This window comes from Heterocephalus glaber, unplaced genomic scaffold, assembly GCF_053883595.1.
Source record: "Heterocephalus glaber isolate CG9 unplaced genomic scaffold, H.glaber_assembly_v1.0 deba00001724, whole genome shotgun sequence".
NCBI classification, from domain to species: Eukaryota; Metazoa; Chordata; class Mammalia; order Rodentia; family Bathyergidae; genus Heterocephalus; species Heterocephalus glaber.
Window position 1 is genome coordinate 3,316,647 of NW_028258435.1, and position 22,160 is coordinate 3,338,806.

Genomic DNA, 22,160 nt, shown 5'->3' on the forward strand with positions numbered 1-22,160 from the left:
GGAAGTACCAAGATCCAGGATAAACACAGACTCCCGAAGAGCTCAGCCAACAGAACCAGAAGCACAGAATATGCCTCGCCTCGCTGCAGATGCATAAGACTGGAGTCAGAGCTGCTCCGGGTCCTCAGGAAGCTCATCATTACTGACAGGCACAGCAAGGGAGAGGTGTCAAGCCAGGCACCAGCCTTTCACCTGGGCCTCAGCAGGGCTCTTTCTGGTGAGCGCTGGGCAGGTAAAAGCTAAGAATCCAAGGTAACTAACTGGCCCTCAGTCAGAGAGCAGAGAGGAGGCAAGGGCTGTGAGCTTATGAGCAAGCGATCTTCAAAAATCAAGGTTGGGCATGGTGGAGCATGGTTATAATCCCAGCACTCCGGGAGGCTGAGACAGGAGGATTGAAAGTTGAAGTTCAACCTGGGCAATTTAGTGACTTAAGGAGACTCTGTTTCAAAATCCTAAAAAATAAAAAAGGGGGTGACTGGAGATATAGTTTAGGGCAAAAGTGCTGGAGAGAGAGAGAGGAAGAGAGAGGGAGAAGGAGGAGGAGAAAAGGGAGATGAAGAGGAAAAAGATGAGGAAAAGGAGGGGGAGGAAGAGGAGGGGGAGGAAGAGGAGGAAAGGAAGAAGAAAATTAAAAAAATAGAAAGGAAAGAGAAATGAAAACTCCAGGTATGCTGTCAGAGAAAAAGATAATCTCATAGCCCAAGATCTGGCACAAGGAATGCAAGAGTACTGAGCCAAATTAAGAACAGTCTGAATAGCAGCAGTAAGAGTAACAATATTAACAAATAGCAATTAACAGTACCTGTGTTCTACCAAGCATGACTTAGTTTCAGTGTCCCTAATCCTCTCACCAAATCTATGAGTTGTTTATCGTTTCCTCTTTGCATAGATGGAGAAATGGAGACTGGATTCTCCAAGTGAAATGGAATATAGCTTACATAGTTCATTAAGTGTAATGTTACATAGTTCATTAGGTTCATTAGGGGGAAATTGCCCCCAACTTACCCTGGCTCCAAAGTCAATTCCATCTCCTCAGAAGAGCTTAAGTATTTCCATTCCTATATCTATAGAACCAAGAGCTTGTTAGAGATCTTAATATCCAGGTACAAGGAAAAGACTCAGGCACAGAAGCCAAATTGATGTTGAAAAGTATTTCTCCTTCACGGTCAAATGGAAAAAAACAGTGTTCAAAATTAAAGCACACATTTGGAAAATGTTTCGCAGTAAGGTGATCCTGCATCTTCCAGCCACTGAATCAGGATTCATTAAGTCCCACCCATATGCCCTTCTGTCCCCACATGTCCCCAAATGTCCCCAAGTAGCTTCTGCCATGCTGACAAAGATGTGCGCAGCAGTGAGTGATGAAGAGATTTCTAAAAATGTCTACATTACTCCCTGGAAAGGCTGCAAAAGGCTGTTATATCTCCAAGTTGATTGTTAAGATATAAAGACCTTCTCAAAGGCACACTGACTTGGCTGGAGTCTCGAGGCACCCCAGCCATTTATTTTTAGCATCCTTTAATGTCCTCAGATGAGCACAGTCTGAAAAGGAAAGGCTAACCCATTTCAGTGACATTTTCCCAAGGATGTCCGAATATCACATTTGTCTTCCATTTACTACAGACGGAATCCTTTTTTTTTGGATTAAAGAAAATCTCCCCTGGGACAGACAAATGGATGGGCAGTGTTGTGACTTGATTTAATAATACATCACCGACTTGGTCTTCCTTCCCATTTAATAATCCTCACTCACCTTTGAAGAACAAAGTCTTTCAGGAGCAAGTATAGCCCGTGTGGTGGTGCACAGCTGTCATCCCAGCACTCGGGGAGGCTGAGGCGGGAGCATTGTAAGTTTGAGGCCAGGCTGTACAACTTAGCAGTTTAGTGAGACCCTGTTTCAAAATTAAAGATACAAAAGGGCTGTGGATGTAGCTCAGGGCAAGTATTATCTGTGTGCTTTCCACCTTTAAGGGCACACAGGCCACCCAGGAGAATAGAGGGCAAGATAATTGATGAAACCACAGAGCAGCCAGAAGGCTGTGAACCAAGAACATCTCTTATATTTCATCACTATTTTTGTTTTTAACAAATTCAAGAGAGGACTCTGGGGTTCCAAGTTCCAAGAGCGCCAGTGGGAAGCATAGTGGATTTCTCTTCTCTGCAGATACATTTCCTAGACAAGGGCCCTTTCTTGAGCAAGGTCCTTGTTTGTGCACAGCCAGATGGACCAGACTGTAATCCTGCTTCCTCTGATGTTCTCACTAGTACTTCCAGAAAGATCTCTGTTGGCCTGAGATTGCTAAACTGGATGGTTGACTTGCTTAGCTTGGGAGCCAAGCAGAGGATGGGTGGAGCACACTTCTGGGTGGTCATGGAAGGTGACCTTGGGATCTCTCTCTGCTCCCTCCCCTTCCTTTCTGGCTCCGTTCCCCTTCTCTGCTTCCCAATCACCATGAACTGAACATCTTTGCTTCTCCATACCCTTCTGCCATGATGTTACTGCCTTGGAGCAGCTGACCATGGACTAAATCCCCTAAAACTATGAGCCAGATCCATCCTCTCCTCCTTTAAACTGTGTGTCAGATATTTTGTACCAGTAACAGGAAAGCCAATCAATACACTACCCCTGCTCCAAGACACACATGCATACAAACAATTTAGCCCGCCCTCCCAAGCCCTCAGTTGGACTACCTGCTGGAATGTTAATCATTAACAATAGCAGAAGAAAGTTTGCTTCAAAGTTTCCAGTAACTTTCTCATGTTTCCACACCTGATCACTTATTCTGGGCTGCTCTTAGAAATTCACACAGACCCAGAGTTGGACACAACCTGTCGGAGCCTAATTCGACCCCTCACTCTATCTGCATGGCTGGAGACTGAGTTCAGTGAGGTACCAGAATTCACTATGCTTGGTCACTCCTGGAATAGGGTACATTCCCTTCCAAGCTACCCTTCATTGTGGTAAGTTCTCTGTGATGGATTATTTTGGCTGGTTCAGGTCAAGAGCTTTGTCATTTTTCAGACTCACTGAAGCTATGCTTCCTATCAAATTTCTGCGCAGCATATTTGAAATCACTAATTCTCATGGGTTCTCAATATGATCTGTTTCAACCATGTGCCAATTCTACATGATTTCGAATCCCTCGGCCAATCCTGAGTATTCCCATTTTCTAGGCAAAGGCATTGTCTCAGAAAGGCGAAGTGCTTTTCCCAAGGTTTTATCCCTAAGCATGGGAGGGGCCGGGCCTTCGAAATGGGCTTTGCCTTCGCTTTTCTCAACGCATGCAGGCATTGTTCCAGCTCAGGAACACAATCGGCTCCTTGTCTGCTGGGTGACTTCATTTCCGTGCTTGCAGCGGAGCAGGAGCTGAGCTAGCAGGTTGGAAACAGCAGCCAGGAACTGGCGAAGAAGGGTCTGTTTTTGTCCTCCAAAACTACATCTGACGTGGACAATGGAGGTAGATGTGGCAAACGCTCAAAAGAAATCATTCTCTGGCTCAGGACACAATATAAACAAAATGGAGCTGTTGAAATGCGTGAGGTCAGGATTCATTGTCCGTTGAACATATTTTTTTACATATTTTCAGAACACAGTGGCGGTCCTGTTACAAGGCTGCAGTAAACATTCCGTGGCTCAAAATCACACGGACTAGCAAAGAACTAGAAAAGAATCAGTGGATATTAAATTTGCTGTCTTAGGGACTTGACAGGAAGAAGTTAAATCCCCCAAATGCAGCTGGTCTCATCATAGTCCTTAAAGGGCCCTGCTGATTTGATAGCCTTTTAAATGGGAGGAAAGTCAGATTACCCCACACTGAGAGATAGCGTCAGGGTAGACAGGCTCTGTGCTGATCAAAACCTTTTTGTGGGTTTTCAGCACATTGGAAAACACTGTCTGGGGCCCCATGTCTTCACAAGATGTCTCCAACAATGGCTGTGTGCTTAGGCCAAGAGGCTTAGCATGACTTTGCCTTAAAATTACAATAAAAAAAGTAAGGGCTGAGGATACAGCTCAATGTGGAGGCTCTGGGTTCCATCCCTAGTACAACCCCTCCCCAAAACTGAACCTAAATGTGTATGATTCCGCTTTTTCTTACCAAAACAAAAAACATTTTTTTTTTTTTTTGGTACCGGGGATCGAACTTGGGCCCTTGAGGTTGCACAGCAGGCAGCGGAACCTCTGAGCTAAATCCTCAGCCCCAAAACATGTTTTAAAACACTGAGAAAATACTAAAGACAAAGAAATAGATGTTTTAGCGGAAGGGAGGTACACATCTGTAATCCCAACGATCCTTGAAGGCTGAAGCAGCAGGGATTGCAAGTTTGAGCCCAGCTTGGGCAATTCAATGAGACCTTGTCTCAAAGTAAGAATATAAAGAAGCACTGGGGATGTAGCTCAGAGTGAAGGGCCTGACTGAAAAAGAAAGAAAGAAAAAATAGATGTTTTCTATAAACTGACAAAGTTCTTATTTTGCAGAGACTGATTTTCTCCAATTTTAAATAAATAGTGCTTAATAGACTACAAATTGTTCAAATGTGGCACTCCCAAAAGTTTTAATAATATAATACAGGGCTGAATAAACCTTGCTGAACATTGGATGATTACTCTATTATTTTAAAAAGTTTTATTAGATTGTCAATTCCATTTTATGTACCTTTAATTGGAAGTGATTAACATGGAGTAAATTAGCCATGCAGAAATCATCTTCCAGGGACACTGACATCTATTCTTTTTAGATTAAATCCCAAACACGTATTTTCAGTTTCTTGCTTTTCTAAGTGTTTTGGTTTTTTTCTCCCACTTTCTGAGTTCTCTGGGAACATCCAGCAGCTTTCAGGTCCTCCCCATTGGTGAGATTTCAGGGGAAACATGGCGGCCTGAAGTGTCTCAAATGAGATGCTGAAATCTCAGAGATTCTTGACCCTGCACTATCTCCAGGCATTGTTTTGTTACCTTGCTGTCCTTAGGGTGGAGAGTAAGGATAACTCTTCTGATTGCGTTCCAGAGACTGCTAGAGAACATATATGTAATGAATGCTCCATGAATGGGCTTGTGCATCAGGCTGTGAGAGGCTTGTGACATTACGCAGTGGATGGGATTATCTATCAGGCAACACCCACCCACCCATCTCTGACAGGTGTCCTATATCTGCCCTTTCTGGGTTTTGAGAATTCGCCCAAGAAAACCAAATCTATTTTGATGCTTCGCTGAAGAAGTCTCTTGTATACAGCAATAAGGGCTCTTGCTAAAACATTACTCAGGGGATTATTTACAGAAGTTCTAAAAATCTCAACATAAAATAATTTACTGTTAGATTAATTTTGCCTCCTTTGTTTCCAAGATGAGTTTGAGGAGGAACTGCTTTATTAATGATTTTTCCAAAATTTGACTACAACTTGAAAATTCTTGATTTCAAAAAAATCTTTTTAGAAACAAAAAAGAGATTAAATTGCTTCTAGAGCATACACTCTGTGATGAGATGTTTTATAGTTCAAGCTAAGGACTCTGTATTTCCGCAGTAAAACAGTCACTGGCTGGAAAAGGTAAGAATGATTTCTTTAATTTGTAAATTAGTAACTGTCTCTCTAGGAAAGCATGGTTTGACAGATTTATACACGTGGACAGTGTTCATTATCCAAAGATGACAGGACCTGATCTCTCCCAGTAATCGGTGGGTGATAGATTTCTAAAATAATACCACGAAGAATACATCATGATGAAATAATGCACTGTGTTCGTGAATGAAAACAGATGCTATGTATAACATTTTTTCAAACACACATGCAGAAGGTCATTATAATGGTTTCACAGGCATTCCACAGATGTGCATAAAGAGTTAATGTAAACGGTGAGAGACTGTCTTATTGGGGTGAATAAATGCAAATAAAATAACCTACATACTTTCCTTGTGTTGAAATCCTTGGATCTTGGATCATATCCTTTACTCTCAGGTTTTCTTATGTTGAGAGTATTTAAAATTGTGTTCAGAATATGTTAAATAAAAAGCAGTTAACAGAATCCTAAATAAAAATCCTTGCATTATGCAATAAGGAGTATGTGTTTGTACATTTTATATTTTAGCATGTATTTGAGTAACCCAACTCGGACAACGCCCATTATTTAATGGCAAACAGAGCTCAGATGTGGGCAATACTGTAAGATAGAAATATCAGTCTGGGAATTGTCTCTCTCCCGAGAGAGGCAGATAAAAGAAGTTGAGGATGAGAAGTGGTCTAGGGAACCTCAGTAGGCATCTTACAAGGGCTTTCCAGTGAGGCTGGCAAACAGTGAATGTGAGAAATATTATAGGATCCCAGGAAATGGCCTGAAGGAGAAATGTCCTTGAATCTGACAGTCCAGGAGGTGCCTGGACAAATGAAAACATTCTCCACATGGGTTTTGATGTTCTTTCAGGGAAGCTCATGTTTCACCACTGACTTCTGCCACCAGCCCTCCACCCCAGTCTGTATGCTGGCCATAGATTCCTTGTAGATTCCAAATCTTCTTGTGTATTTGCCATTCTCTCCTCTGGGGATGTTCCTTCCATTTCCATCTCTTGGGCAAACTCCTTTTCACTCTCCGGGGCTTAGTGTAAGCACTATCTCTTGTAGAAAGCTTCTTCTGATCCTCTACATGGAGTTCTGTGACCCTCATTTTTGATGTTGGCAAGGGTTGGAGTAAGCAGGGTTGAAAATCTCTAAGGGGTTTCTGGGCCCACTCTTCAGGAACAGATAGGTTGGCCTCACCGTTCAAGTCTTGATCTGTTTGGTTTAAAGATCCAAGGCAGGAAGTCCCACTTTGCCTGACTGCATGAAAGGTGAGCGTTTTGGAACTTTTTCTTACATTATGAAAAATGAATGGTAAATACTAAGCTACAGCCAGGCAAATGCCAGCAGCACAGCCCAACCAGCTAGCTGGGTGATTCCCAAAAGCACAGGAATAATCTGAGATCTCTTCTTGAGCAAGAGCTAGCTCTTAAACTAGAACTAGGCAGTCCTTTCTGCCACTGGCCACCACTGGGCACAGTGGACCTCACCAGATTCAGCTGTCTACTCTATCTGACTTCTTCTCTAAGCCCTGCATACATATTTTCAGCCATATGTCTTAAGTATCTCATTATCAAGAGGAAAGATGCCCGTCAGGTTACAGTTCAGTTAAACTGAACAAATGTCAACATAGTGTATGGGACACAGCGACGTGCAAGTCCTGGCCGTACTGTGGCACTTTGTCATTTAGAGACCGTTCCCTGGACCCACACAATGCTATCCCATATTAGAAATGCAAAGTCTCTGACACCACTCCAGATTGCCCATATCAAAATCTGCATTTTATCAAAATCCTTAGGTGATTTATATGAACATGGAAGGGAAAGTGGATTGTCCTTAGCTTCATGGAACAGCTCTGTAGGGGACAGTGCAGTCTGTGAAGGAGTGGAACAATTTACTTCGGAACCACACCCTGCCTTGCCGATCCTGGCACAAATGCTCATCCAGCTTTCTCTAACTTAACGCATGGTGCGAATACTAGACATCTCTGGGGCAACTCTGCCTTCTCTACCACTAGTCTGTAGCAGATACATGGGTGAGACATAGGAAACTCACTTCCTCATGCAAATTGCCCTGGAGGAAGGTAGGCGCTCGTGGTGGCAAAGACCCTGACTCACAACGACAGCTGCTTGTTGAGTGGATGATTAGAAGTGGTTATGACATTGGCTGGTTGGCAGCATGCTATGTAGCCACTAAAACAGTACCTAGTAGGCATTCTCCTCTCCTGATTGCTCAAAAAACTGAACTGAACTCTGAGTTCCTCTGCAATTGTGCTCCTCTCCTCTTCCTCCTCCTCCTCCTCTTCTTCCTTCTCCTCTTCCTCCTCTCTTTCATCTCTTCTTCTCTTCTGTCCCCCCTTCCCCTCTCTATTTCTCGCTCTTCTCTCTTCTCCCTGTAGCCTGCTATGACCTTAATTGTTATTTTACATTAGTCTATCTCACACTAGCATCTTTCTGAATGTTCTCACTGCCCTTGCTGGATGGTTTGGCCATGTCTACCACTTTGCAAGTGAACTGACGCTCTTTTCTTAGTTCCGTGACCTCAGTCTCTGTGTTTTCTATTTGAAATATTTTCTGTGGGAATAACAGGCTGTCTTCTTCAAACCTCTTTGCAGTTTGGTGAGAAACCCTTTGGGTCTCAGTCTGAATGTTTGACATGGGGAGGTGTGAGTATCATTGACTTTGTTTGATTAAACGCTTGCTCTTGGGATAAGGCACAAAGGGATGGTTAACAGTGTTATTTGGAGCAAGAAGGGATCATACAGAAACATGTAGATGATACAAAGAGAAGACTGACTCATGGGTAGCAGCAGTGGCAGGGGCAGATCAGGTCCTCTGAGTATCCTCACCAGATACATGAAGTCCAAGTGGCATTCATGATGGCATCCTTCCTGTGGGCTGGTCTAGAGAACATGCCCCACAGAAAGGGAGGGGAAGTAATAAGCCTTTAATGACTTACTATGAGTTTATATATAAACTGCCAGAACAGGGCTCAGGTATATAGTTTTATAATAGACAATGTAACTAAAATAGGTGATTTCTTTCCTGAGGCCTGAATGTCTCCCTATTAAGATGGTTATTTCCACGTTGGAGTCTGGCAAGTCTTTCTTCTAAGATCATAAGATATTACAAACTGAAAGGAGCCTGTGTCCAGAGAAAAAAGTTGATACAAGTGTTTTTAGGTTGCTAAAGTTTCCTTCCGCAATTCCAATCACAGAGCTTTTGCACCAAACCTGTAGGTAATTTTCACCCCATGTCGCTTCCCCAGGATGGAATCTTGCCTCTCCCACCTCTGCCATTCTCATGCATGAATAATTTCCTCTTTGCAAGGAAACCAAGCCAAACAGCTTCATTATTTCCATGACTCTGCTTCTTTGTGTTCTATTGTACTTTTCATTGTACCCTGGGGACTGCAACACCCAATTCCTGAACCTCTTTGTGTTTTTCAGCATGTGAGCTGCCATATGCTCCTAAAGAAGTGAAGTTTCCACACACTGACATTGACAGTTCGTCAAGCTTCTTGTGCTGCCGACGTCCCACCAGAGTTCTGATCCGGCATCGAGTTACCAGGCTTTGCCCATCAGTCAATAACAAAGAAATTTAGGCAGAAAAAGGAGGAGTTTAATATAATGGTTTGGGATTTAGACACTCATTTCAGAGAGATTCTGATTCAAATCCTGGTTCAATTTTTCACTATTGGAATTTGATGAATGATTTAATATCATTAAGTCACAAGACCATCATTTGAATATGTAAATAGAACCCATTAAGGGTTTGCCTTGAAGATTCAATGGAATAATTTACCTACAAATGGTTGACATTGATTGGGATTTAGAAAACATGTCATAAATGGAAAGAACAATCTCAACCTGTCAATGTCCAGAAAAGATATAATAAGCACTATATCATTTTAAAACTCAATTCGGAGAAGTACCTATAGGTTTTACCCCATATCGAGAGTCTAAATCATGATCTCATTACATAGCAAATAAGAAGATGAAGTTAATAATTGTGGCTGGTGGAGAGGGGGGTGACAGGCTGCAGAAAGACTCCACACAGAAATTCATGTCAGTTCCTTGCCCTATGGTAAAATTGGGACCAACATGTGACATTCAACTTTATAATGGCTGAAGGAAAAAAGAGAAATAAGATGAGTTATAAATTATTATGTATTCATCAGGTAAAAATATACCCAGTTTACGGCAGCAGCAGCTATTGGTTTGTTCACTGCTTTCTCCTCCCTTGGTTAGTTTGCTCTGTTCTGTGTTCCTCTTCAGCCTCTCTGCTGGAACAGCACAATGTTACATGATCCTGTCGGAATTCAGTTGGTCCCTTAAGGTGAAGGGTAGCTCAGAGGCTCCCCAGCCGAAGTAAATTATCCTCAGAAGGGAGAAAAGCTTCATTTTCCAGCTGGCAGGCAGCTGGTGTGCACGCTCGACTTTTTGATGAATGGAGTCATTACATTATCTGTCTCCTGTATTCTAGACCACCCAGCACCTTCTTGGCACTGTCTGTGTAGAGAATAATGGTGCCTTTGTTTCACTTGCCAGAGGAGTGCTTCTGCAACTCCACCAGCTGAAGGACTGTTTCTGGGCTGAGCTCTATCCTCTCAGAGAGACTGTGGCCTTCATTTGAATAGAGAAGTCTGTCTGAAGATTAGAAAAGAACCCTGCTCACCGAAGACACCCAGGGAAGTTTAGTTTTTCCACCACACCAGCACCACCACTGTGGTCACTGTGTCTACCACTGATTAAGAACTTTGGGGACAGGTGGGAGGGAATGAAAAGAATGAAGATGTGTTATGTACATGGACCACCTCCCTGCAATGAATGTGATCATCATGCACTGCAAACATGGACGAACAAAGTACTAAAAAGAAAGAACTTTGCCTGTACTAGAAACACACTTTATCTCAATAATCTGCTCCACCAATCTAAAAGGTCTAATACTTATTTTCTAGATGAAAAACTTGAAGTACCTGAGCAAACTAACTTAATCAAGGTCCACACAGAAAGTTCACAGTAGGGATTCCTATTCCATTCCAAAGTCTATGCTTTTGTGTATACAGTAATCCCACAGAGTAATTTTGCTCCAAAGGTCTGAAAACTCAGATAGTTTGATCACTTTATCATTTTTTGAACAAATATAGTGTGCCAACATGAACCAAATACCAATCTAGAGCCTGGAATCAAGGAGACATAACAATCTTGTCTACTAGAAATTATATTCCAGAGGTGGAGATAGGTTATTCATTGAGTTTGAGGTCATTCACCAAATTATATTCTTTATTTTGTTCATAGTTAAGATTTTTCTGCAATATAGTCAATCTCAGGACCAGTTTTTGAAGCTTTAATAATAGATGAACTATGAAATTTATTCCACAGTAATGTTACATTATAAAGAATATCAATGCAGTTGATGACTTTAAATGATTAAGAAATATATCCATGCCTGCTAAATTTTTGCAAAACATAACAAAATCTTTTTTTAGTAACAATTAAATAAACACCCTAGAACCTCAGGGTCTGGAAAATGTTTAGCCTTGATATCCTCTTTTTGGGGGTTCATCACAGGGAAGCTGTTATGATAAACGATTTGTGTTTTTAAAAGTTGCAGGATTCTTTGGCTATTTGCGAGTTGTAGCCAATTACAGGCAATATAGTATTTTTCTTTGGAATTTTGATTTCTGATGTTTTCTGCTCTACTTTGTATGACATTATTCTGGCAGATGATAATTCATAATTTAGACTTACTTTAGAGATTCTCCAAAGGATTCAACTTCGTAGCAACATGGACTTTATTTTGCCATCACTGGTTGACATGGTATATTATTAAATTTAGCAACTAACCTAGTGAAGACACTGGCATAAACAGGTTGAGTAACAAGCATGACGCCCTTGGCAAGCTCAGGTTGGCTGGTAAAAGAGAAGAAGATGGTCCTTCTGGAGAACTGGCAGGAGTTTTGAGTGCCAAGAGCAATAGCAAATTCACTGTGTCAGCAAGATGTAGACTGTATTATCAACAATTAAAGTATTAGTTATGGAGCACATTTCTTGAAAGCTATGACTTTTGATCAATTTAGTTTTGAAGCTTTAATGAAATCATATGTTTGATATGTTAAGTGGCTATTTTTGTTTTCTTTAATAAATTGTATACTCAAATCCTGCATGCACATTAGATGTGATGTTAAATTTTTTCTTATTCATATTATAAAAGATTTTACACATGATAGCATACATGTTGCAACTATTTTTTCAAGTCTTTTTTATTGAACTTCAATTATGGTGCTTTTTGTAACTGAGAAGCTTGATATTTTAATATACTTAGACCTATCAAACTTGTTTTTATGCTTTCTGGGTTTCCTGTGGCATTTGGAAATGTGTTACAAACAGCACTGATTATAAAAATATTCACCAAACTTTTCTTCTAGTATATTTACAGAAGAGTTTTTGAAGATAAATTTTGAATTAAATATGTATATTTCAAGGGGGTCAAAAACAAAGTTCTTTTCCTCCTCCATTATCTCCCCAAAACTAGTTATCACCAAAATATTAATGGACTGACTATGATTTCCTAACTTTTTACACTATTATCTCTATGACTTATTTAATCCCTTCATGCACACGCACAGATTTCTGAGTTCTCTATTCTGGTTTACTGAGTTTTTGATAAACTTCTTCCCCTAAATCAGAGTCTTCTTGTTATGATGGTATTTTATTAAGTTTAAATATTTGATAGGACAAATACTTCTTCATTAATCTTACTGTTATAAAACTGTTCTCAGCATATTAATTAGAGTATTCTACCAGGGGAATTAAATATTTTATTCTATTTCACTGAAACTATTTCCATTAATTTGAGTATCTAGATTAGTTATTACAAGAAGCATTTATGGTGTAGAGATTTTTTTATTCAAGTGCAATATACTTGTGGTGGATTAACTAATGGTCATCTTGGAACACCCAGCTGAACTTAGTCACCATGGTTCTGGGCCTGGAAGACCCACCTGAGGACTGTTGCCAATGGCATAAAAGGAGAACTGGAAGAGAAAATCCTATGCTGTTGATTTTCCTGGAGAAGCTTGGCATGGCTGGTTTTCCTGATAGGAACTCAACTATTCTCATCATTGGAAGAGCTTGGGTCCTCGCCATTGCTAGGGAGGATGGCTGCTGTTCTCTTCTGGAATCTTGGATCTTCGTCTTGAGTGAAGCTTCCTGGCTCCAGTGCAGATCCTTCAGCCTGGTGGCACAGATCCTTCACCCACCAGTGCAGACTTTCTAGCTTCTATCACTGGCCATCTGGCCTTCCTGGTGCAGATGCTCCATATGGACTTGCATGAGACATTGCTGTGGGCTCTAGGCCTCTGGTTGGACTTGTGCAGGACATTGTAGTACCATATGGTACTTAAGTGTGTGTGTCTTATTTATTTCACTCATCATTATATTTTCTAGGTGCTTCCATTTTCCTACAAATGTTTCAAATTTATCCTTTTTTATATACATAGTATTCCATTGTACATATTATATAGTATTCATATATATATATATATATCTCCATTGAATTTAGGTTGACTGTAGGCCTCCCTTTGACTGCCAGAAGACAGCTGCAAATGACACTGAGCTATAGACCAAGTTAAAGCTCCCAGAAGCTCCTAGTTTCTCTTCACCATTTTGAGCATCTGATTTTCCCAAGGGAAGTCATGGTCCAGACACCAGGCCTCCTTCACTGTGGGCTCCAACCTGCAGGCACACAGAGCTCATGATTCAGCCAGAGCAGGGAGGTGAACTAGAGCCAGCACAGCTCGGGTGGCCCACAGAGAAGTCACAACCTGAGGAGCTCACCAGAAACACATGGTTTGCTGTTCTTAAGCTATTGTTCAAATTCACTGTAGCATCACAGGAAAAATGAACACACAAGATGTTGTAGAAAAATAAAGTGAACGTGAAAATTTAAATATATATATATATATTACAGTAAAGGACACATGACCATGAATCTTCCTCAAGTCTTCCCTCTCACTCTGAATACACACATCCCATCATCCTCGCCACTATCTGCAGCTGCATTGGAAGGCCTCTTTCCGGAGGGTCTTTAGCTATGCTGTCCTGGCTACCTCAATGCCCTGAATGGATTTCTCTTTCATGGTCATTGTGACTTTGGAGAAGAGCCAGAAGTCACACCATGCCAGATCCAGTGTCTAAGGTGGATGAGGACACAACATTGTGTTTTTACGAACTGCCTTTCTGTTGGATGGCCCTGGGCAGCAGCAGTCACTGTATTTTTTAGCACACCTGGTAAAGACACTCAGGAAAGAGGACTCCAGAGCTGCTGCAAAAAGTGACAAAATGGGGTAAGCATGTTGGAAGTCAGGTGGAGTATTTTAAGGGTGACTAATAGCAATGTGTCTTTTTCTGTAATAAATGTGTTTACATTTAAACATTCGCTATATATTTTGATTATGCTGTGTGCAGGGTATTGCTGGAATAAATATCAAAAAATAGATTAAGGCATGTTTGATGAAGTTACTGATCTTCAAGTGTAAAGAAACACAGAAGAAAACAGTTTCTAGACCAAGATAAGTAAAAAAGAAAAACAAAAATTTATTCATTTCAGACATTTCTTGAATAATATTAGTAACCTGCATTTTAAAAATTCTGCATATTTGAAAGGAAAGTTGTATAATCCAAATTTTTCTCACCAGCAAAGTCATTGGGTTTAAAGGCAACAATAATAAAATGATTCTCATCATAAAAGATCTTAAAAACCAGAACATCTGTGATCTTGAAAACTGTGCTTGAAGAATCAAAATAAAGATGTCATAAGTGAAGAATTTATAGTTTATAAAGAGAAGTAGTAAATATGGAATCAATTTAAACATGGTATCAAGTCAGAATAGATATTTTCAAGAGAAAAACTACTTTTGAATGCAAAATAATAGTTATTGAATTATTATTGCTGGAATTCACATTTATTCTTTAGTTTCCATTTAATATACAGTTGTCTCTATTTTTCTCTTTTTTTATTTTGGGGCTTTCAAGGAGAATACTAAGAAAAAATTTATTTATATCCCCAAATAAGCTACATGATTATAATAATGTTAGCTTTGATTGTATGTAAGTGTTCTTCCCTATGAGGCCATACTCTTAAGTGAAATAAATAGGACACACATGTGTAAATACCAAATAGTTTCTCTAATGTCAAAAACTGAAAGTGTAAACAAGGTTCAAATGGTATAATTGATAATGTGAAATAGGAAGAAAAGGTCTAAAGGAGTTAGGGAAGTGGGAAGGGTAGGGGAAAGGAAAGAAGAGAAAAGAAAAAATATGAGAAAAGAAAAAGATGGAAACAAAGTCTCTGTTAATTGGGAAAAGTAGAGGGGGTAAAGGAAGGGCAGGGGAAGGAGAAAAAATAAGAACCAAGATACTCATGTAAAGGTACAAGATCCCAATGAAGAATGTAACTGTATTTTATTCCTAAAATGTACCAATAAACTTAAGGAAAGAAAAAAAATTTGTAAGTATTTTCACTTTTCAAAGTGGCTTATTTCTTTTTAAATTTAATAATATACAGCCATTCTCCAGTTTCTAAGTTTACATTTTGCATCTGCATACATACATACACATTACAATATGTAATATTTCAGTGAGAACTAATTGAGGCAATGTATGTGAATGAGTTGGATGCTTCTAATCCAAAAATCCAAAATCCAAAATATTTCAAAATTCACAATTTTTTAACTGCCAACATGATTCCACAATGGAAAAATTTCACATCTAATCTCATGTGACAGGTAACAGTGAAAATGTGGTTCAGTGTACACAAATTGTTTCATGCATGAAATTATTAAACTATGTTTAAAATTACCATCAGGCTCTGTTTATATGGTATGTGTGAAATGTAAATGAATTTCATGCTTAGACTGGAGTCCCATCCCTAAGATATCTCATTATGTATATATCAATACTATTTCCAAATCCCCAAATCCAAAACCTTCTGGTGGCAAGAATTTCAAACAATGGATCCTAACCTGTATCAACCATGGAAAAGGAAGCTCAAAGGAATGGGGCTTGTATCCGAATTCACACGGAGTCAACACTGTAACATATATAAAATACCCACTAAATATCTTTCTGACACATATAACCATAATTTCCCAAAGAACTGGGATGCTATCTCTTGTACCTTTCATGTGTGAGTCTAGCACAGTACCTACTGCCACCCAAGAGAACTGTGTTTAATGTAGGAAAAAAAAGATTAAAGGACTCCTCTTTTTACCTACCCCTCAGGAAAAGTGCTTGCTCAGAAGTTAGATTTCTCCTCTGCATTTATTTTCCATTACTTTCTCACCAAGGATGTTCAATTACGTGTGATCAGCAGGAACTCTGAAGGTAAAGGGCCTCTTGCGGCTCACCAACTTGCCTGGCCAACAGTTCCCATCATGGTAGTGTTTCCTGAAAAATATTTAGGAGGACTGATACTTTCTTATTCATCTGTGTAAACACCCTGGGAACATTTAAGACATGGCTGACACTATCTCACTGAATTTTCTTTGCAACTCTTATGTTGGATATTATCAACCATATCTTACAGCTGAGAAAGGAAAATTTAAATGTATTAAGTTGAACAACACCTTGAAATTCATCTCCCTGTCTTCATATCTAGGTCTCATTCCATTCTGTTAAGGCTTAGGAAAACAGTCTTTCTATTTGCCTTCCTCTCTTCTGTTCTTTCTCCAAACATTGCTTATACAATGGAATGGAATTCCAAGGAGATAGAAATGAATTTTTTTTCTTTTGGAACTCCTTTTCCTTTGGAGTTGTTCCCAGTTCTTGGGTGACCCATGGTTCAACTTCCACATCCTCTCTTCGACCCTCATATCCCTTTCAGATCTCTTTTCCAAGAATTCTCTCCCACCCCATGTGATGAATCACCTGCTCTGCCTCAGGATGGAAAACAACATTCCCCGAGCTCCTCATCCTCATCTGCAGTAAAACCCTCCAGCTACCCATGCATTTAGCCCTACGGATTCCATTTGAATTTAGTGTATTTTAGATGGTAGCAGATTTCTAACTTTTTTAACACATAGAACATCCAGTAGAAGGCAAAACAAAGTGACCATGCCTACTTTCATTAATTCATTCACTCACTTACTGATTGGTTTATTTATGTACTAATTCTTTATTCTGCACAAGGCTTTCTATTAGATAGAAAAAACTCAAAGGTGAATAAATTGCACAAGATCATCAAAACTTTGTAAGGAAAGTACATAAGAAAACATTGCAATATAACATGGGAACTTATGTAAGAAGTAGATTGTGTGTGATGGTGTAAAACTTAAAGGATTTGAGATAAATGACCTACTATTTGAAGCCTTTCACAGCTACTGTGATGTATGCTTTCATGTAAGACTTGTAGTCTTTTTGAGTTTTACATTTTTTATCTGTAAAATTGGGATAAGAATATCTACCTATATCATCATTATGAAGATTAAATGAAGCCATGTAGCACATGGATTAATATAATAATTCAATATATTCTACCACTTACATCATGAGAAAAGAGGGATAATGATAATTTTTTTCAAAATTAAACTTACGTAAATAAACTGAAATAAAGAAATTTTTTTAAGACTAAATTGCATAACAACTGAACTGGTGTTCTTAAACGTATGTGTTTGATCTAATAAGAGCTGAATTAACTAAAGTATTAATCATTTGAGAGTGTGTGTGAGAGAGAGAACCCAGGGAGTGAAGATATCTGTAAAGACTTATTTGATTGCTCAGTCTGATTGGCTTACCCACAAATATATTCTGCAATCTCTCTTAAAATATTTCTGAACTATTTCAAATCATTAACTTGGATGTCATCACAAGTACCAGAAAGTAAGCTAGATAAAAGAAATATGAATTCAAATGAGGAAAATTAGTTTGAAGGTAAAATTTAGCATATAAGGGGCTAACTTTGGAGGAGGCAACTTTCATGACTCTAAAACAATGCAAATGAATGTTTAATTGGTGTCCAAAATCATATAGTAAAAAGAATTCAAGTATTTAGTGAACCTTCATAGAAGGCTTCTCTGGTCTTCCTTATGCCTGGGAATCTATGCATCTCAGCCTGAGCTCACCTGCCCAGGCAAGCAGGATCCTGGGGAATCTGCTTCCTCTTGCTTTGCTTACAAGGGATGCTGAAGGAGGATCCCAGCATTACCCTTCTTCCCTCTAATCACACTGTTTTAAGCTTCAAGTGGAAAAGAGATAAGATGAGCAGATGGTGCTGAATTTGAAATACGGTCTCTTGTCCCAGTGTTATTTTGTTGTTGCTGTTTTAATATTTTTATTGTAAAAATAATGGCAGGGAGATTGTCCTCTGATTTGTGTTGCGCACAATCTCAGCCTTCCCTCTACCCCTTACACAAGGTTGACTGAGGCTCCCAGTTGGTGAATTCCCCTAAGAGCTCTCTCAACTCACCTGGGATGTCCCAACATTCCTCTTTCCTAAATCAGGAATGGATTCAATGAAGTACAAGAAAGTATCACTGTAAAGGAAGTACTTCATATGCACAATATATGCCACCGGGCTAGAAACTGCGGGCTCTACTGCCCAAGACAAGTGGGGAGATGCTCATCCCCAAGATTCTCTGCTGGGTGGGAACTTCTTTCCTTTATGAGGAGAAATCAAGATGTGGTTTCCAACATTTTCATCCTGCCCTAACCTGGTGCTGTAAAACCAGGCTGGAGGAATCTCAGAACCATAGAGATGGACACTGGCCTCCAAACTTCCAGGAACACCTCTGTTTTTTACCTGTATAAAAGATCAGCATTTGAGAAAATTTTGTGCTGTTGCAATCAACTCCAGTGCATTTGAACTCTCTGGGTTTAAATCCTAGTTTTACCTTCTGTCCCACAATGGAAAGTAAATATGTCACTCTGAGCTTTAGTTTCCTAAATCTGAAGCCTACTAAAATTAAAGAGCATGTGAAAGTAAAATTCTTAACATCATGTCAGGCACAAATAGCCTGTTATGTTGGGCATTAATATTGGTATTGCCAATAGAATTAATGTCATAAAACCGTTAGGCTTCTCAACCTAACCCACATAGTCATTTCTAACATCTTCCTCCTACCCACGGCAATCTACACTGGCAACTACACTCACCACTTTGCCATCAATTCCTGATTCTAACTTCTAGCTTCTGTGACCAGGATTGCCCTTCTGTTTGCATTTTTCCTTTCTCTCTTTACATAAATTGTATGTTACTACTATTCCTACTTCACAATATGATCAGAAGTTGCATTTATGATTTAGCTGACCCTCAGACATTTTGGATAGTATCTTTCCTTTGTTAGACCCAAGATTTCTGAGCTGTTTCTATACCACACACTTCTTTGGCAGCACGGTAAAGCCTAAAAACCAATTCTTAGGTTATTTGGAGGTGTAAAACCTGAAGATTTTAAAAGAAATTATACTAACATCATGTTGCAATAGTTATTCATATTAAAATAAATGTATTGTACACTAATATTTGCGTTTCATTAACAGAAATTTTTTAAATGTGAAAAGGACAATACATACTATAATTTGGATTTGCAGTGAGCAGAAACATTATGGGATATGAAAGATTCAATATCTATTGATTTTATAGTTACTGCAAATATGATTGTACTTTGTCACCTACATTCATAAATAAAAGGCAAGCTAACTTTCAGTTGGAGTTTAATGCAAATAAAGATGTAATTCTTCCCATCCTTAGCTGCAGACCCCTGAATTCTATCCAGAGGCTTCTTGTGGAGTTCATGGACCAAAATTTAAGAACTCCCAGGGGAGCACGACGCCTTCCAGAGGCTGCTTCCTGGTGCACTCACTCTAGATATGTGGGTGCCAGGGTCATAGCTGTGGGGACATTGTATCATCTCTTCACTGTAGACAGAAATCTTGATTGCTTCAATGATTCGATCAGGAATCCCTCATGGAGTGCACCATATTCTCTGAATATTTTGCCTCTGCCCAGTGCTTGCTACTACTGACCTTGAAGACCGCCATTGCGGTGCTTACGTCCGGTGCTTACGAGGTTCACTGCTATACTCGTGACTGCTCAAAGTTTTTGCTTAAGCTTAACAAACTAAAGAGCAGAAGTCATTTGAATTATCATCATCATCTCAGCAAAATCACCTTAAATTTTACAAAGCTTATGCGTGATCTCAATTGATTCTTATGAGAATGTTCTGCTGGTAGGTAAAGAGGACTGTAATCTTCATTTTCCATAGGAGGAAAAGCCAAGTAGCTTTCTATGGGAAGGAAATAGGAACCAACAGCACAGGAATGAAACCTCCTTTCTCCTGCCTCTGTCTCTACAACCTCAGCAGCTCAACCAGTACAGGTAATCCCTACTATGCTGGCAGCTTAGGAAATGTCTGTGGCCAGTTCTCAGTACAAGGGAGTGGGCAGGGGTGTTCACAACATCACTGACCTCAAGGAGCAGTCTTGAGAAGAAGCTGAGCATCAGAGGTCTTCAATTATTGTCCATGCAAATCTGTTGTTAAAATCTCTCAAGGCTGCGTTTGAGGGCCCAGGTAAAGGACTCCAACAGTAAAAAGGCAAACCACATAACCACTAGCAAAGAATCTGAAAGCTGTTCCATACAGCATGCCTGTGGTACAGGGAAGGAAACAGAACCCAAAAAGAGGGATTGTGGGCTTGCAAAGGCACTGAGAGGAATAGCAAAGTCAGAGGGCACCCAGGTCTCCTGAGTCCCACTGATATCTTGGGTGTATTGTTCCACCAACCAGCATTACCTTCACAAACATTGGTTTTTTGGAAAAGTATAAGCAACGTGGCTATTCATGGATGACTACTATGTGCAAGTACTTTCCCAAGACAAGCTTCAAAATAAAACAATAGGATGTGAAATGCAGCTTTGAATTTCTTCCTTACTGTTTCCTGTACCAAAATATCCATATTATATATTTGAAATCTAGGACTTGATAAAGCTAAATGCAAGTTGTATGCCTATAGTTCTGCATATGTAAAATGAATACGTGCTTGCTCATGAATAATTGGAAATTGCTAAGTTACACATATATATATGTATCTATATAGAGAGATACATATATATATGTGAAGTATTACACATACAGGGATGTAGATATTTATATGCATGCAAGCTTTTGAATGAGTCCTAATATGCTTCAGTGTAGAAACTTAATCAGAGTTGTGCATGTATAATACATGGTATGTATATGATAAGCATGTCAGATATACACATATGTAGACTCTGTGCACAATGTATATTCTGAGATGGGCATATATATGCATATATAGAGAAAGAAATGCACACATTTAAATATACATTTAAACGTGCATAAACATATTTATGTGCATACATATATCCTAAGACAATACTCCCTGGATATAAATCTACATATCCATGAATCTTGTCAAATTCACTCCTTATTTGTTGGTTCCCCTTCCTCATACCCTTATCCTTTGCTCCATCTTATCTCATTGGTAAACTGTCTGGGGTGGGAACGTTTATAGAAATTCCTGTCCTGAACACACCCTCATTCTTGAAAACACACACCCTGTCCAGTGCTAGCTCTGTCCCAGCAGGGAGCATCAATGCCAAGGGTCAGGACAGAGCCAGGAGAGGAGACAAACAGGATGCAGGGATGGGGAGTGGCGGTGCTGGACGGCAGCTCCAGAGACAGTTCGCAAAGCTGTCCCTCTGGGCTCTGAGAGGACTTGGGAACCTGGAACTACGAGACACAGCTTGAAGCTTTGTGTCTGAAATGAGGTACCTCCGTTCAGTGTATTCAGCAAACTCAGCCTGTGTGACTGCTAAGAAAGACCCATGAGAAGGAACAATTAAGAAAGGTATCATTTCAACTGCAAAAACTTCAAGAGGAGATTTGAACTTTAAAAAGCCTCCTCCCCAGTGAATAACCAACATTGAAAACAGGTGAATGGCTCGGTGGTGTATCCATTTATTTGTCAAATAAATACTTTCTATCTGCTCTCTGTATGGAAGGCACCAGAGATAGAGAGGGAACCCCTCCCTATCCTGGGGTCCCCATCTAGACAGGGCTCCAAGTAAGCAGAAGGTAGCTCAGTGCAGAGAGAGGTAGGATGGGTGGGGCTGCTCTAGCTCAGTGTGCATGCTCAGGAAAGGGCCATGAACTGTAAAGGTGAGGAAGAGGCAGCCAAGAAAGAACACAGGAATGGCACTCTGGATGGAAGTGGCAGCCAGTACAGAAACTCAGGGACAGGAGTGGGAGAATGTACTGGGGGGAGACAGATACTCCTTGTGGCAGAGGAGGAAGGCTGGGGCAGAGGGTGGACCTGTTAGAATGGAAAAGAATGGAAAGGAGACCAGAGCCTGGTGGATCACATTCTAAAACACCAACAGAGAACTTGCCATTTTGTCTTAAAGCCAATGAGAAGCCACGGTAATGCTTCTATGAGCATAAGGGTGTCAGTCTGAATTCTGAGACTCCATGATTAAAGAACCAGACTCTATTTCCCCCATTTCTCATTAGGTGTCAGTGTGTAGTTGGAATACATCTGATGCAAGTTTTATTACACATCTTTTAACCTATGTGCTACTTAAAGCAAGAGGAAG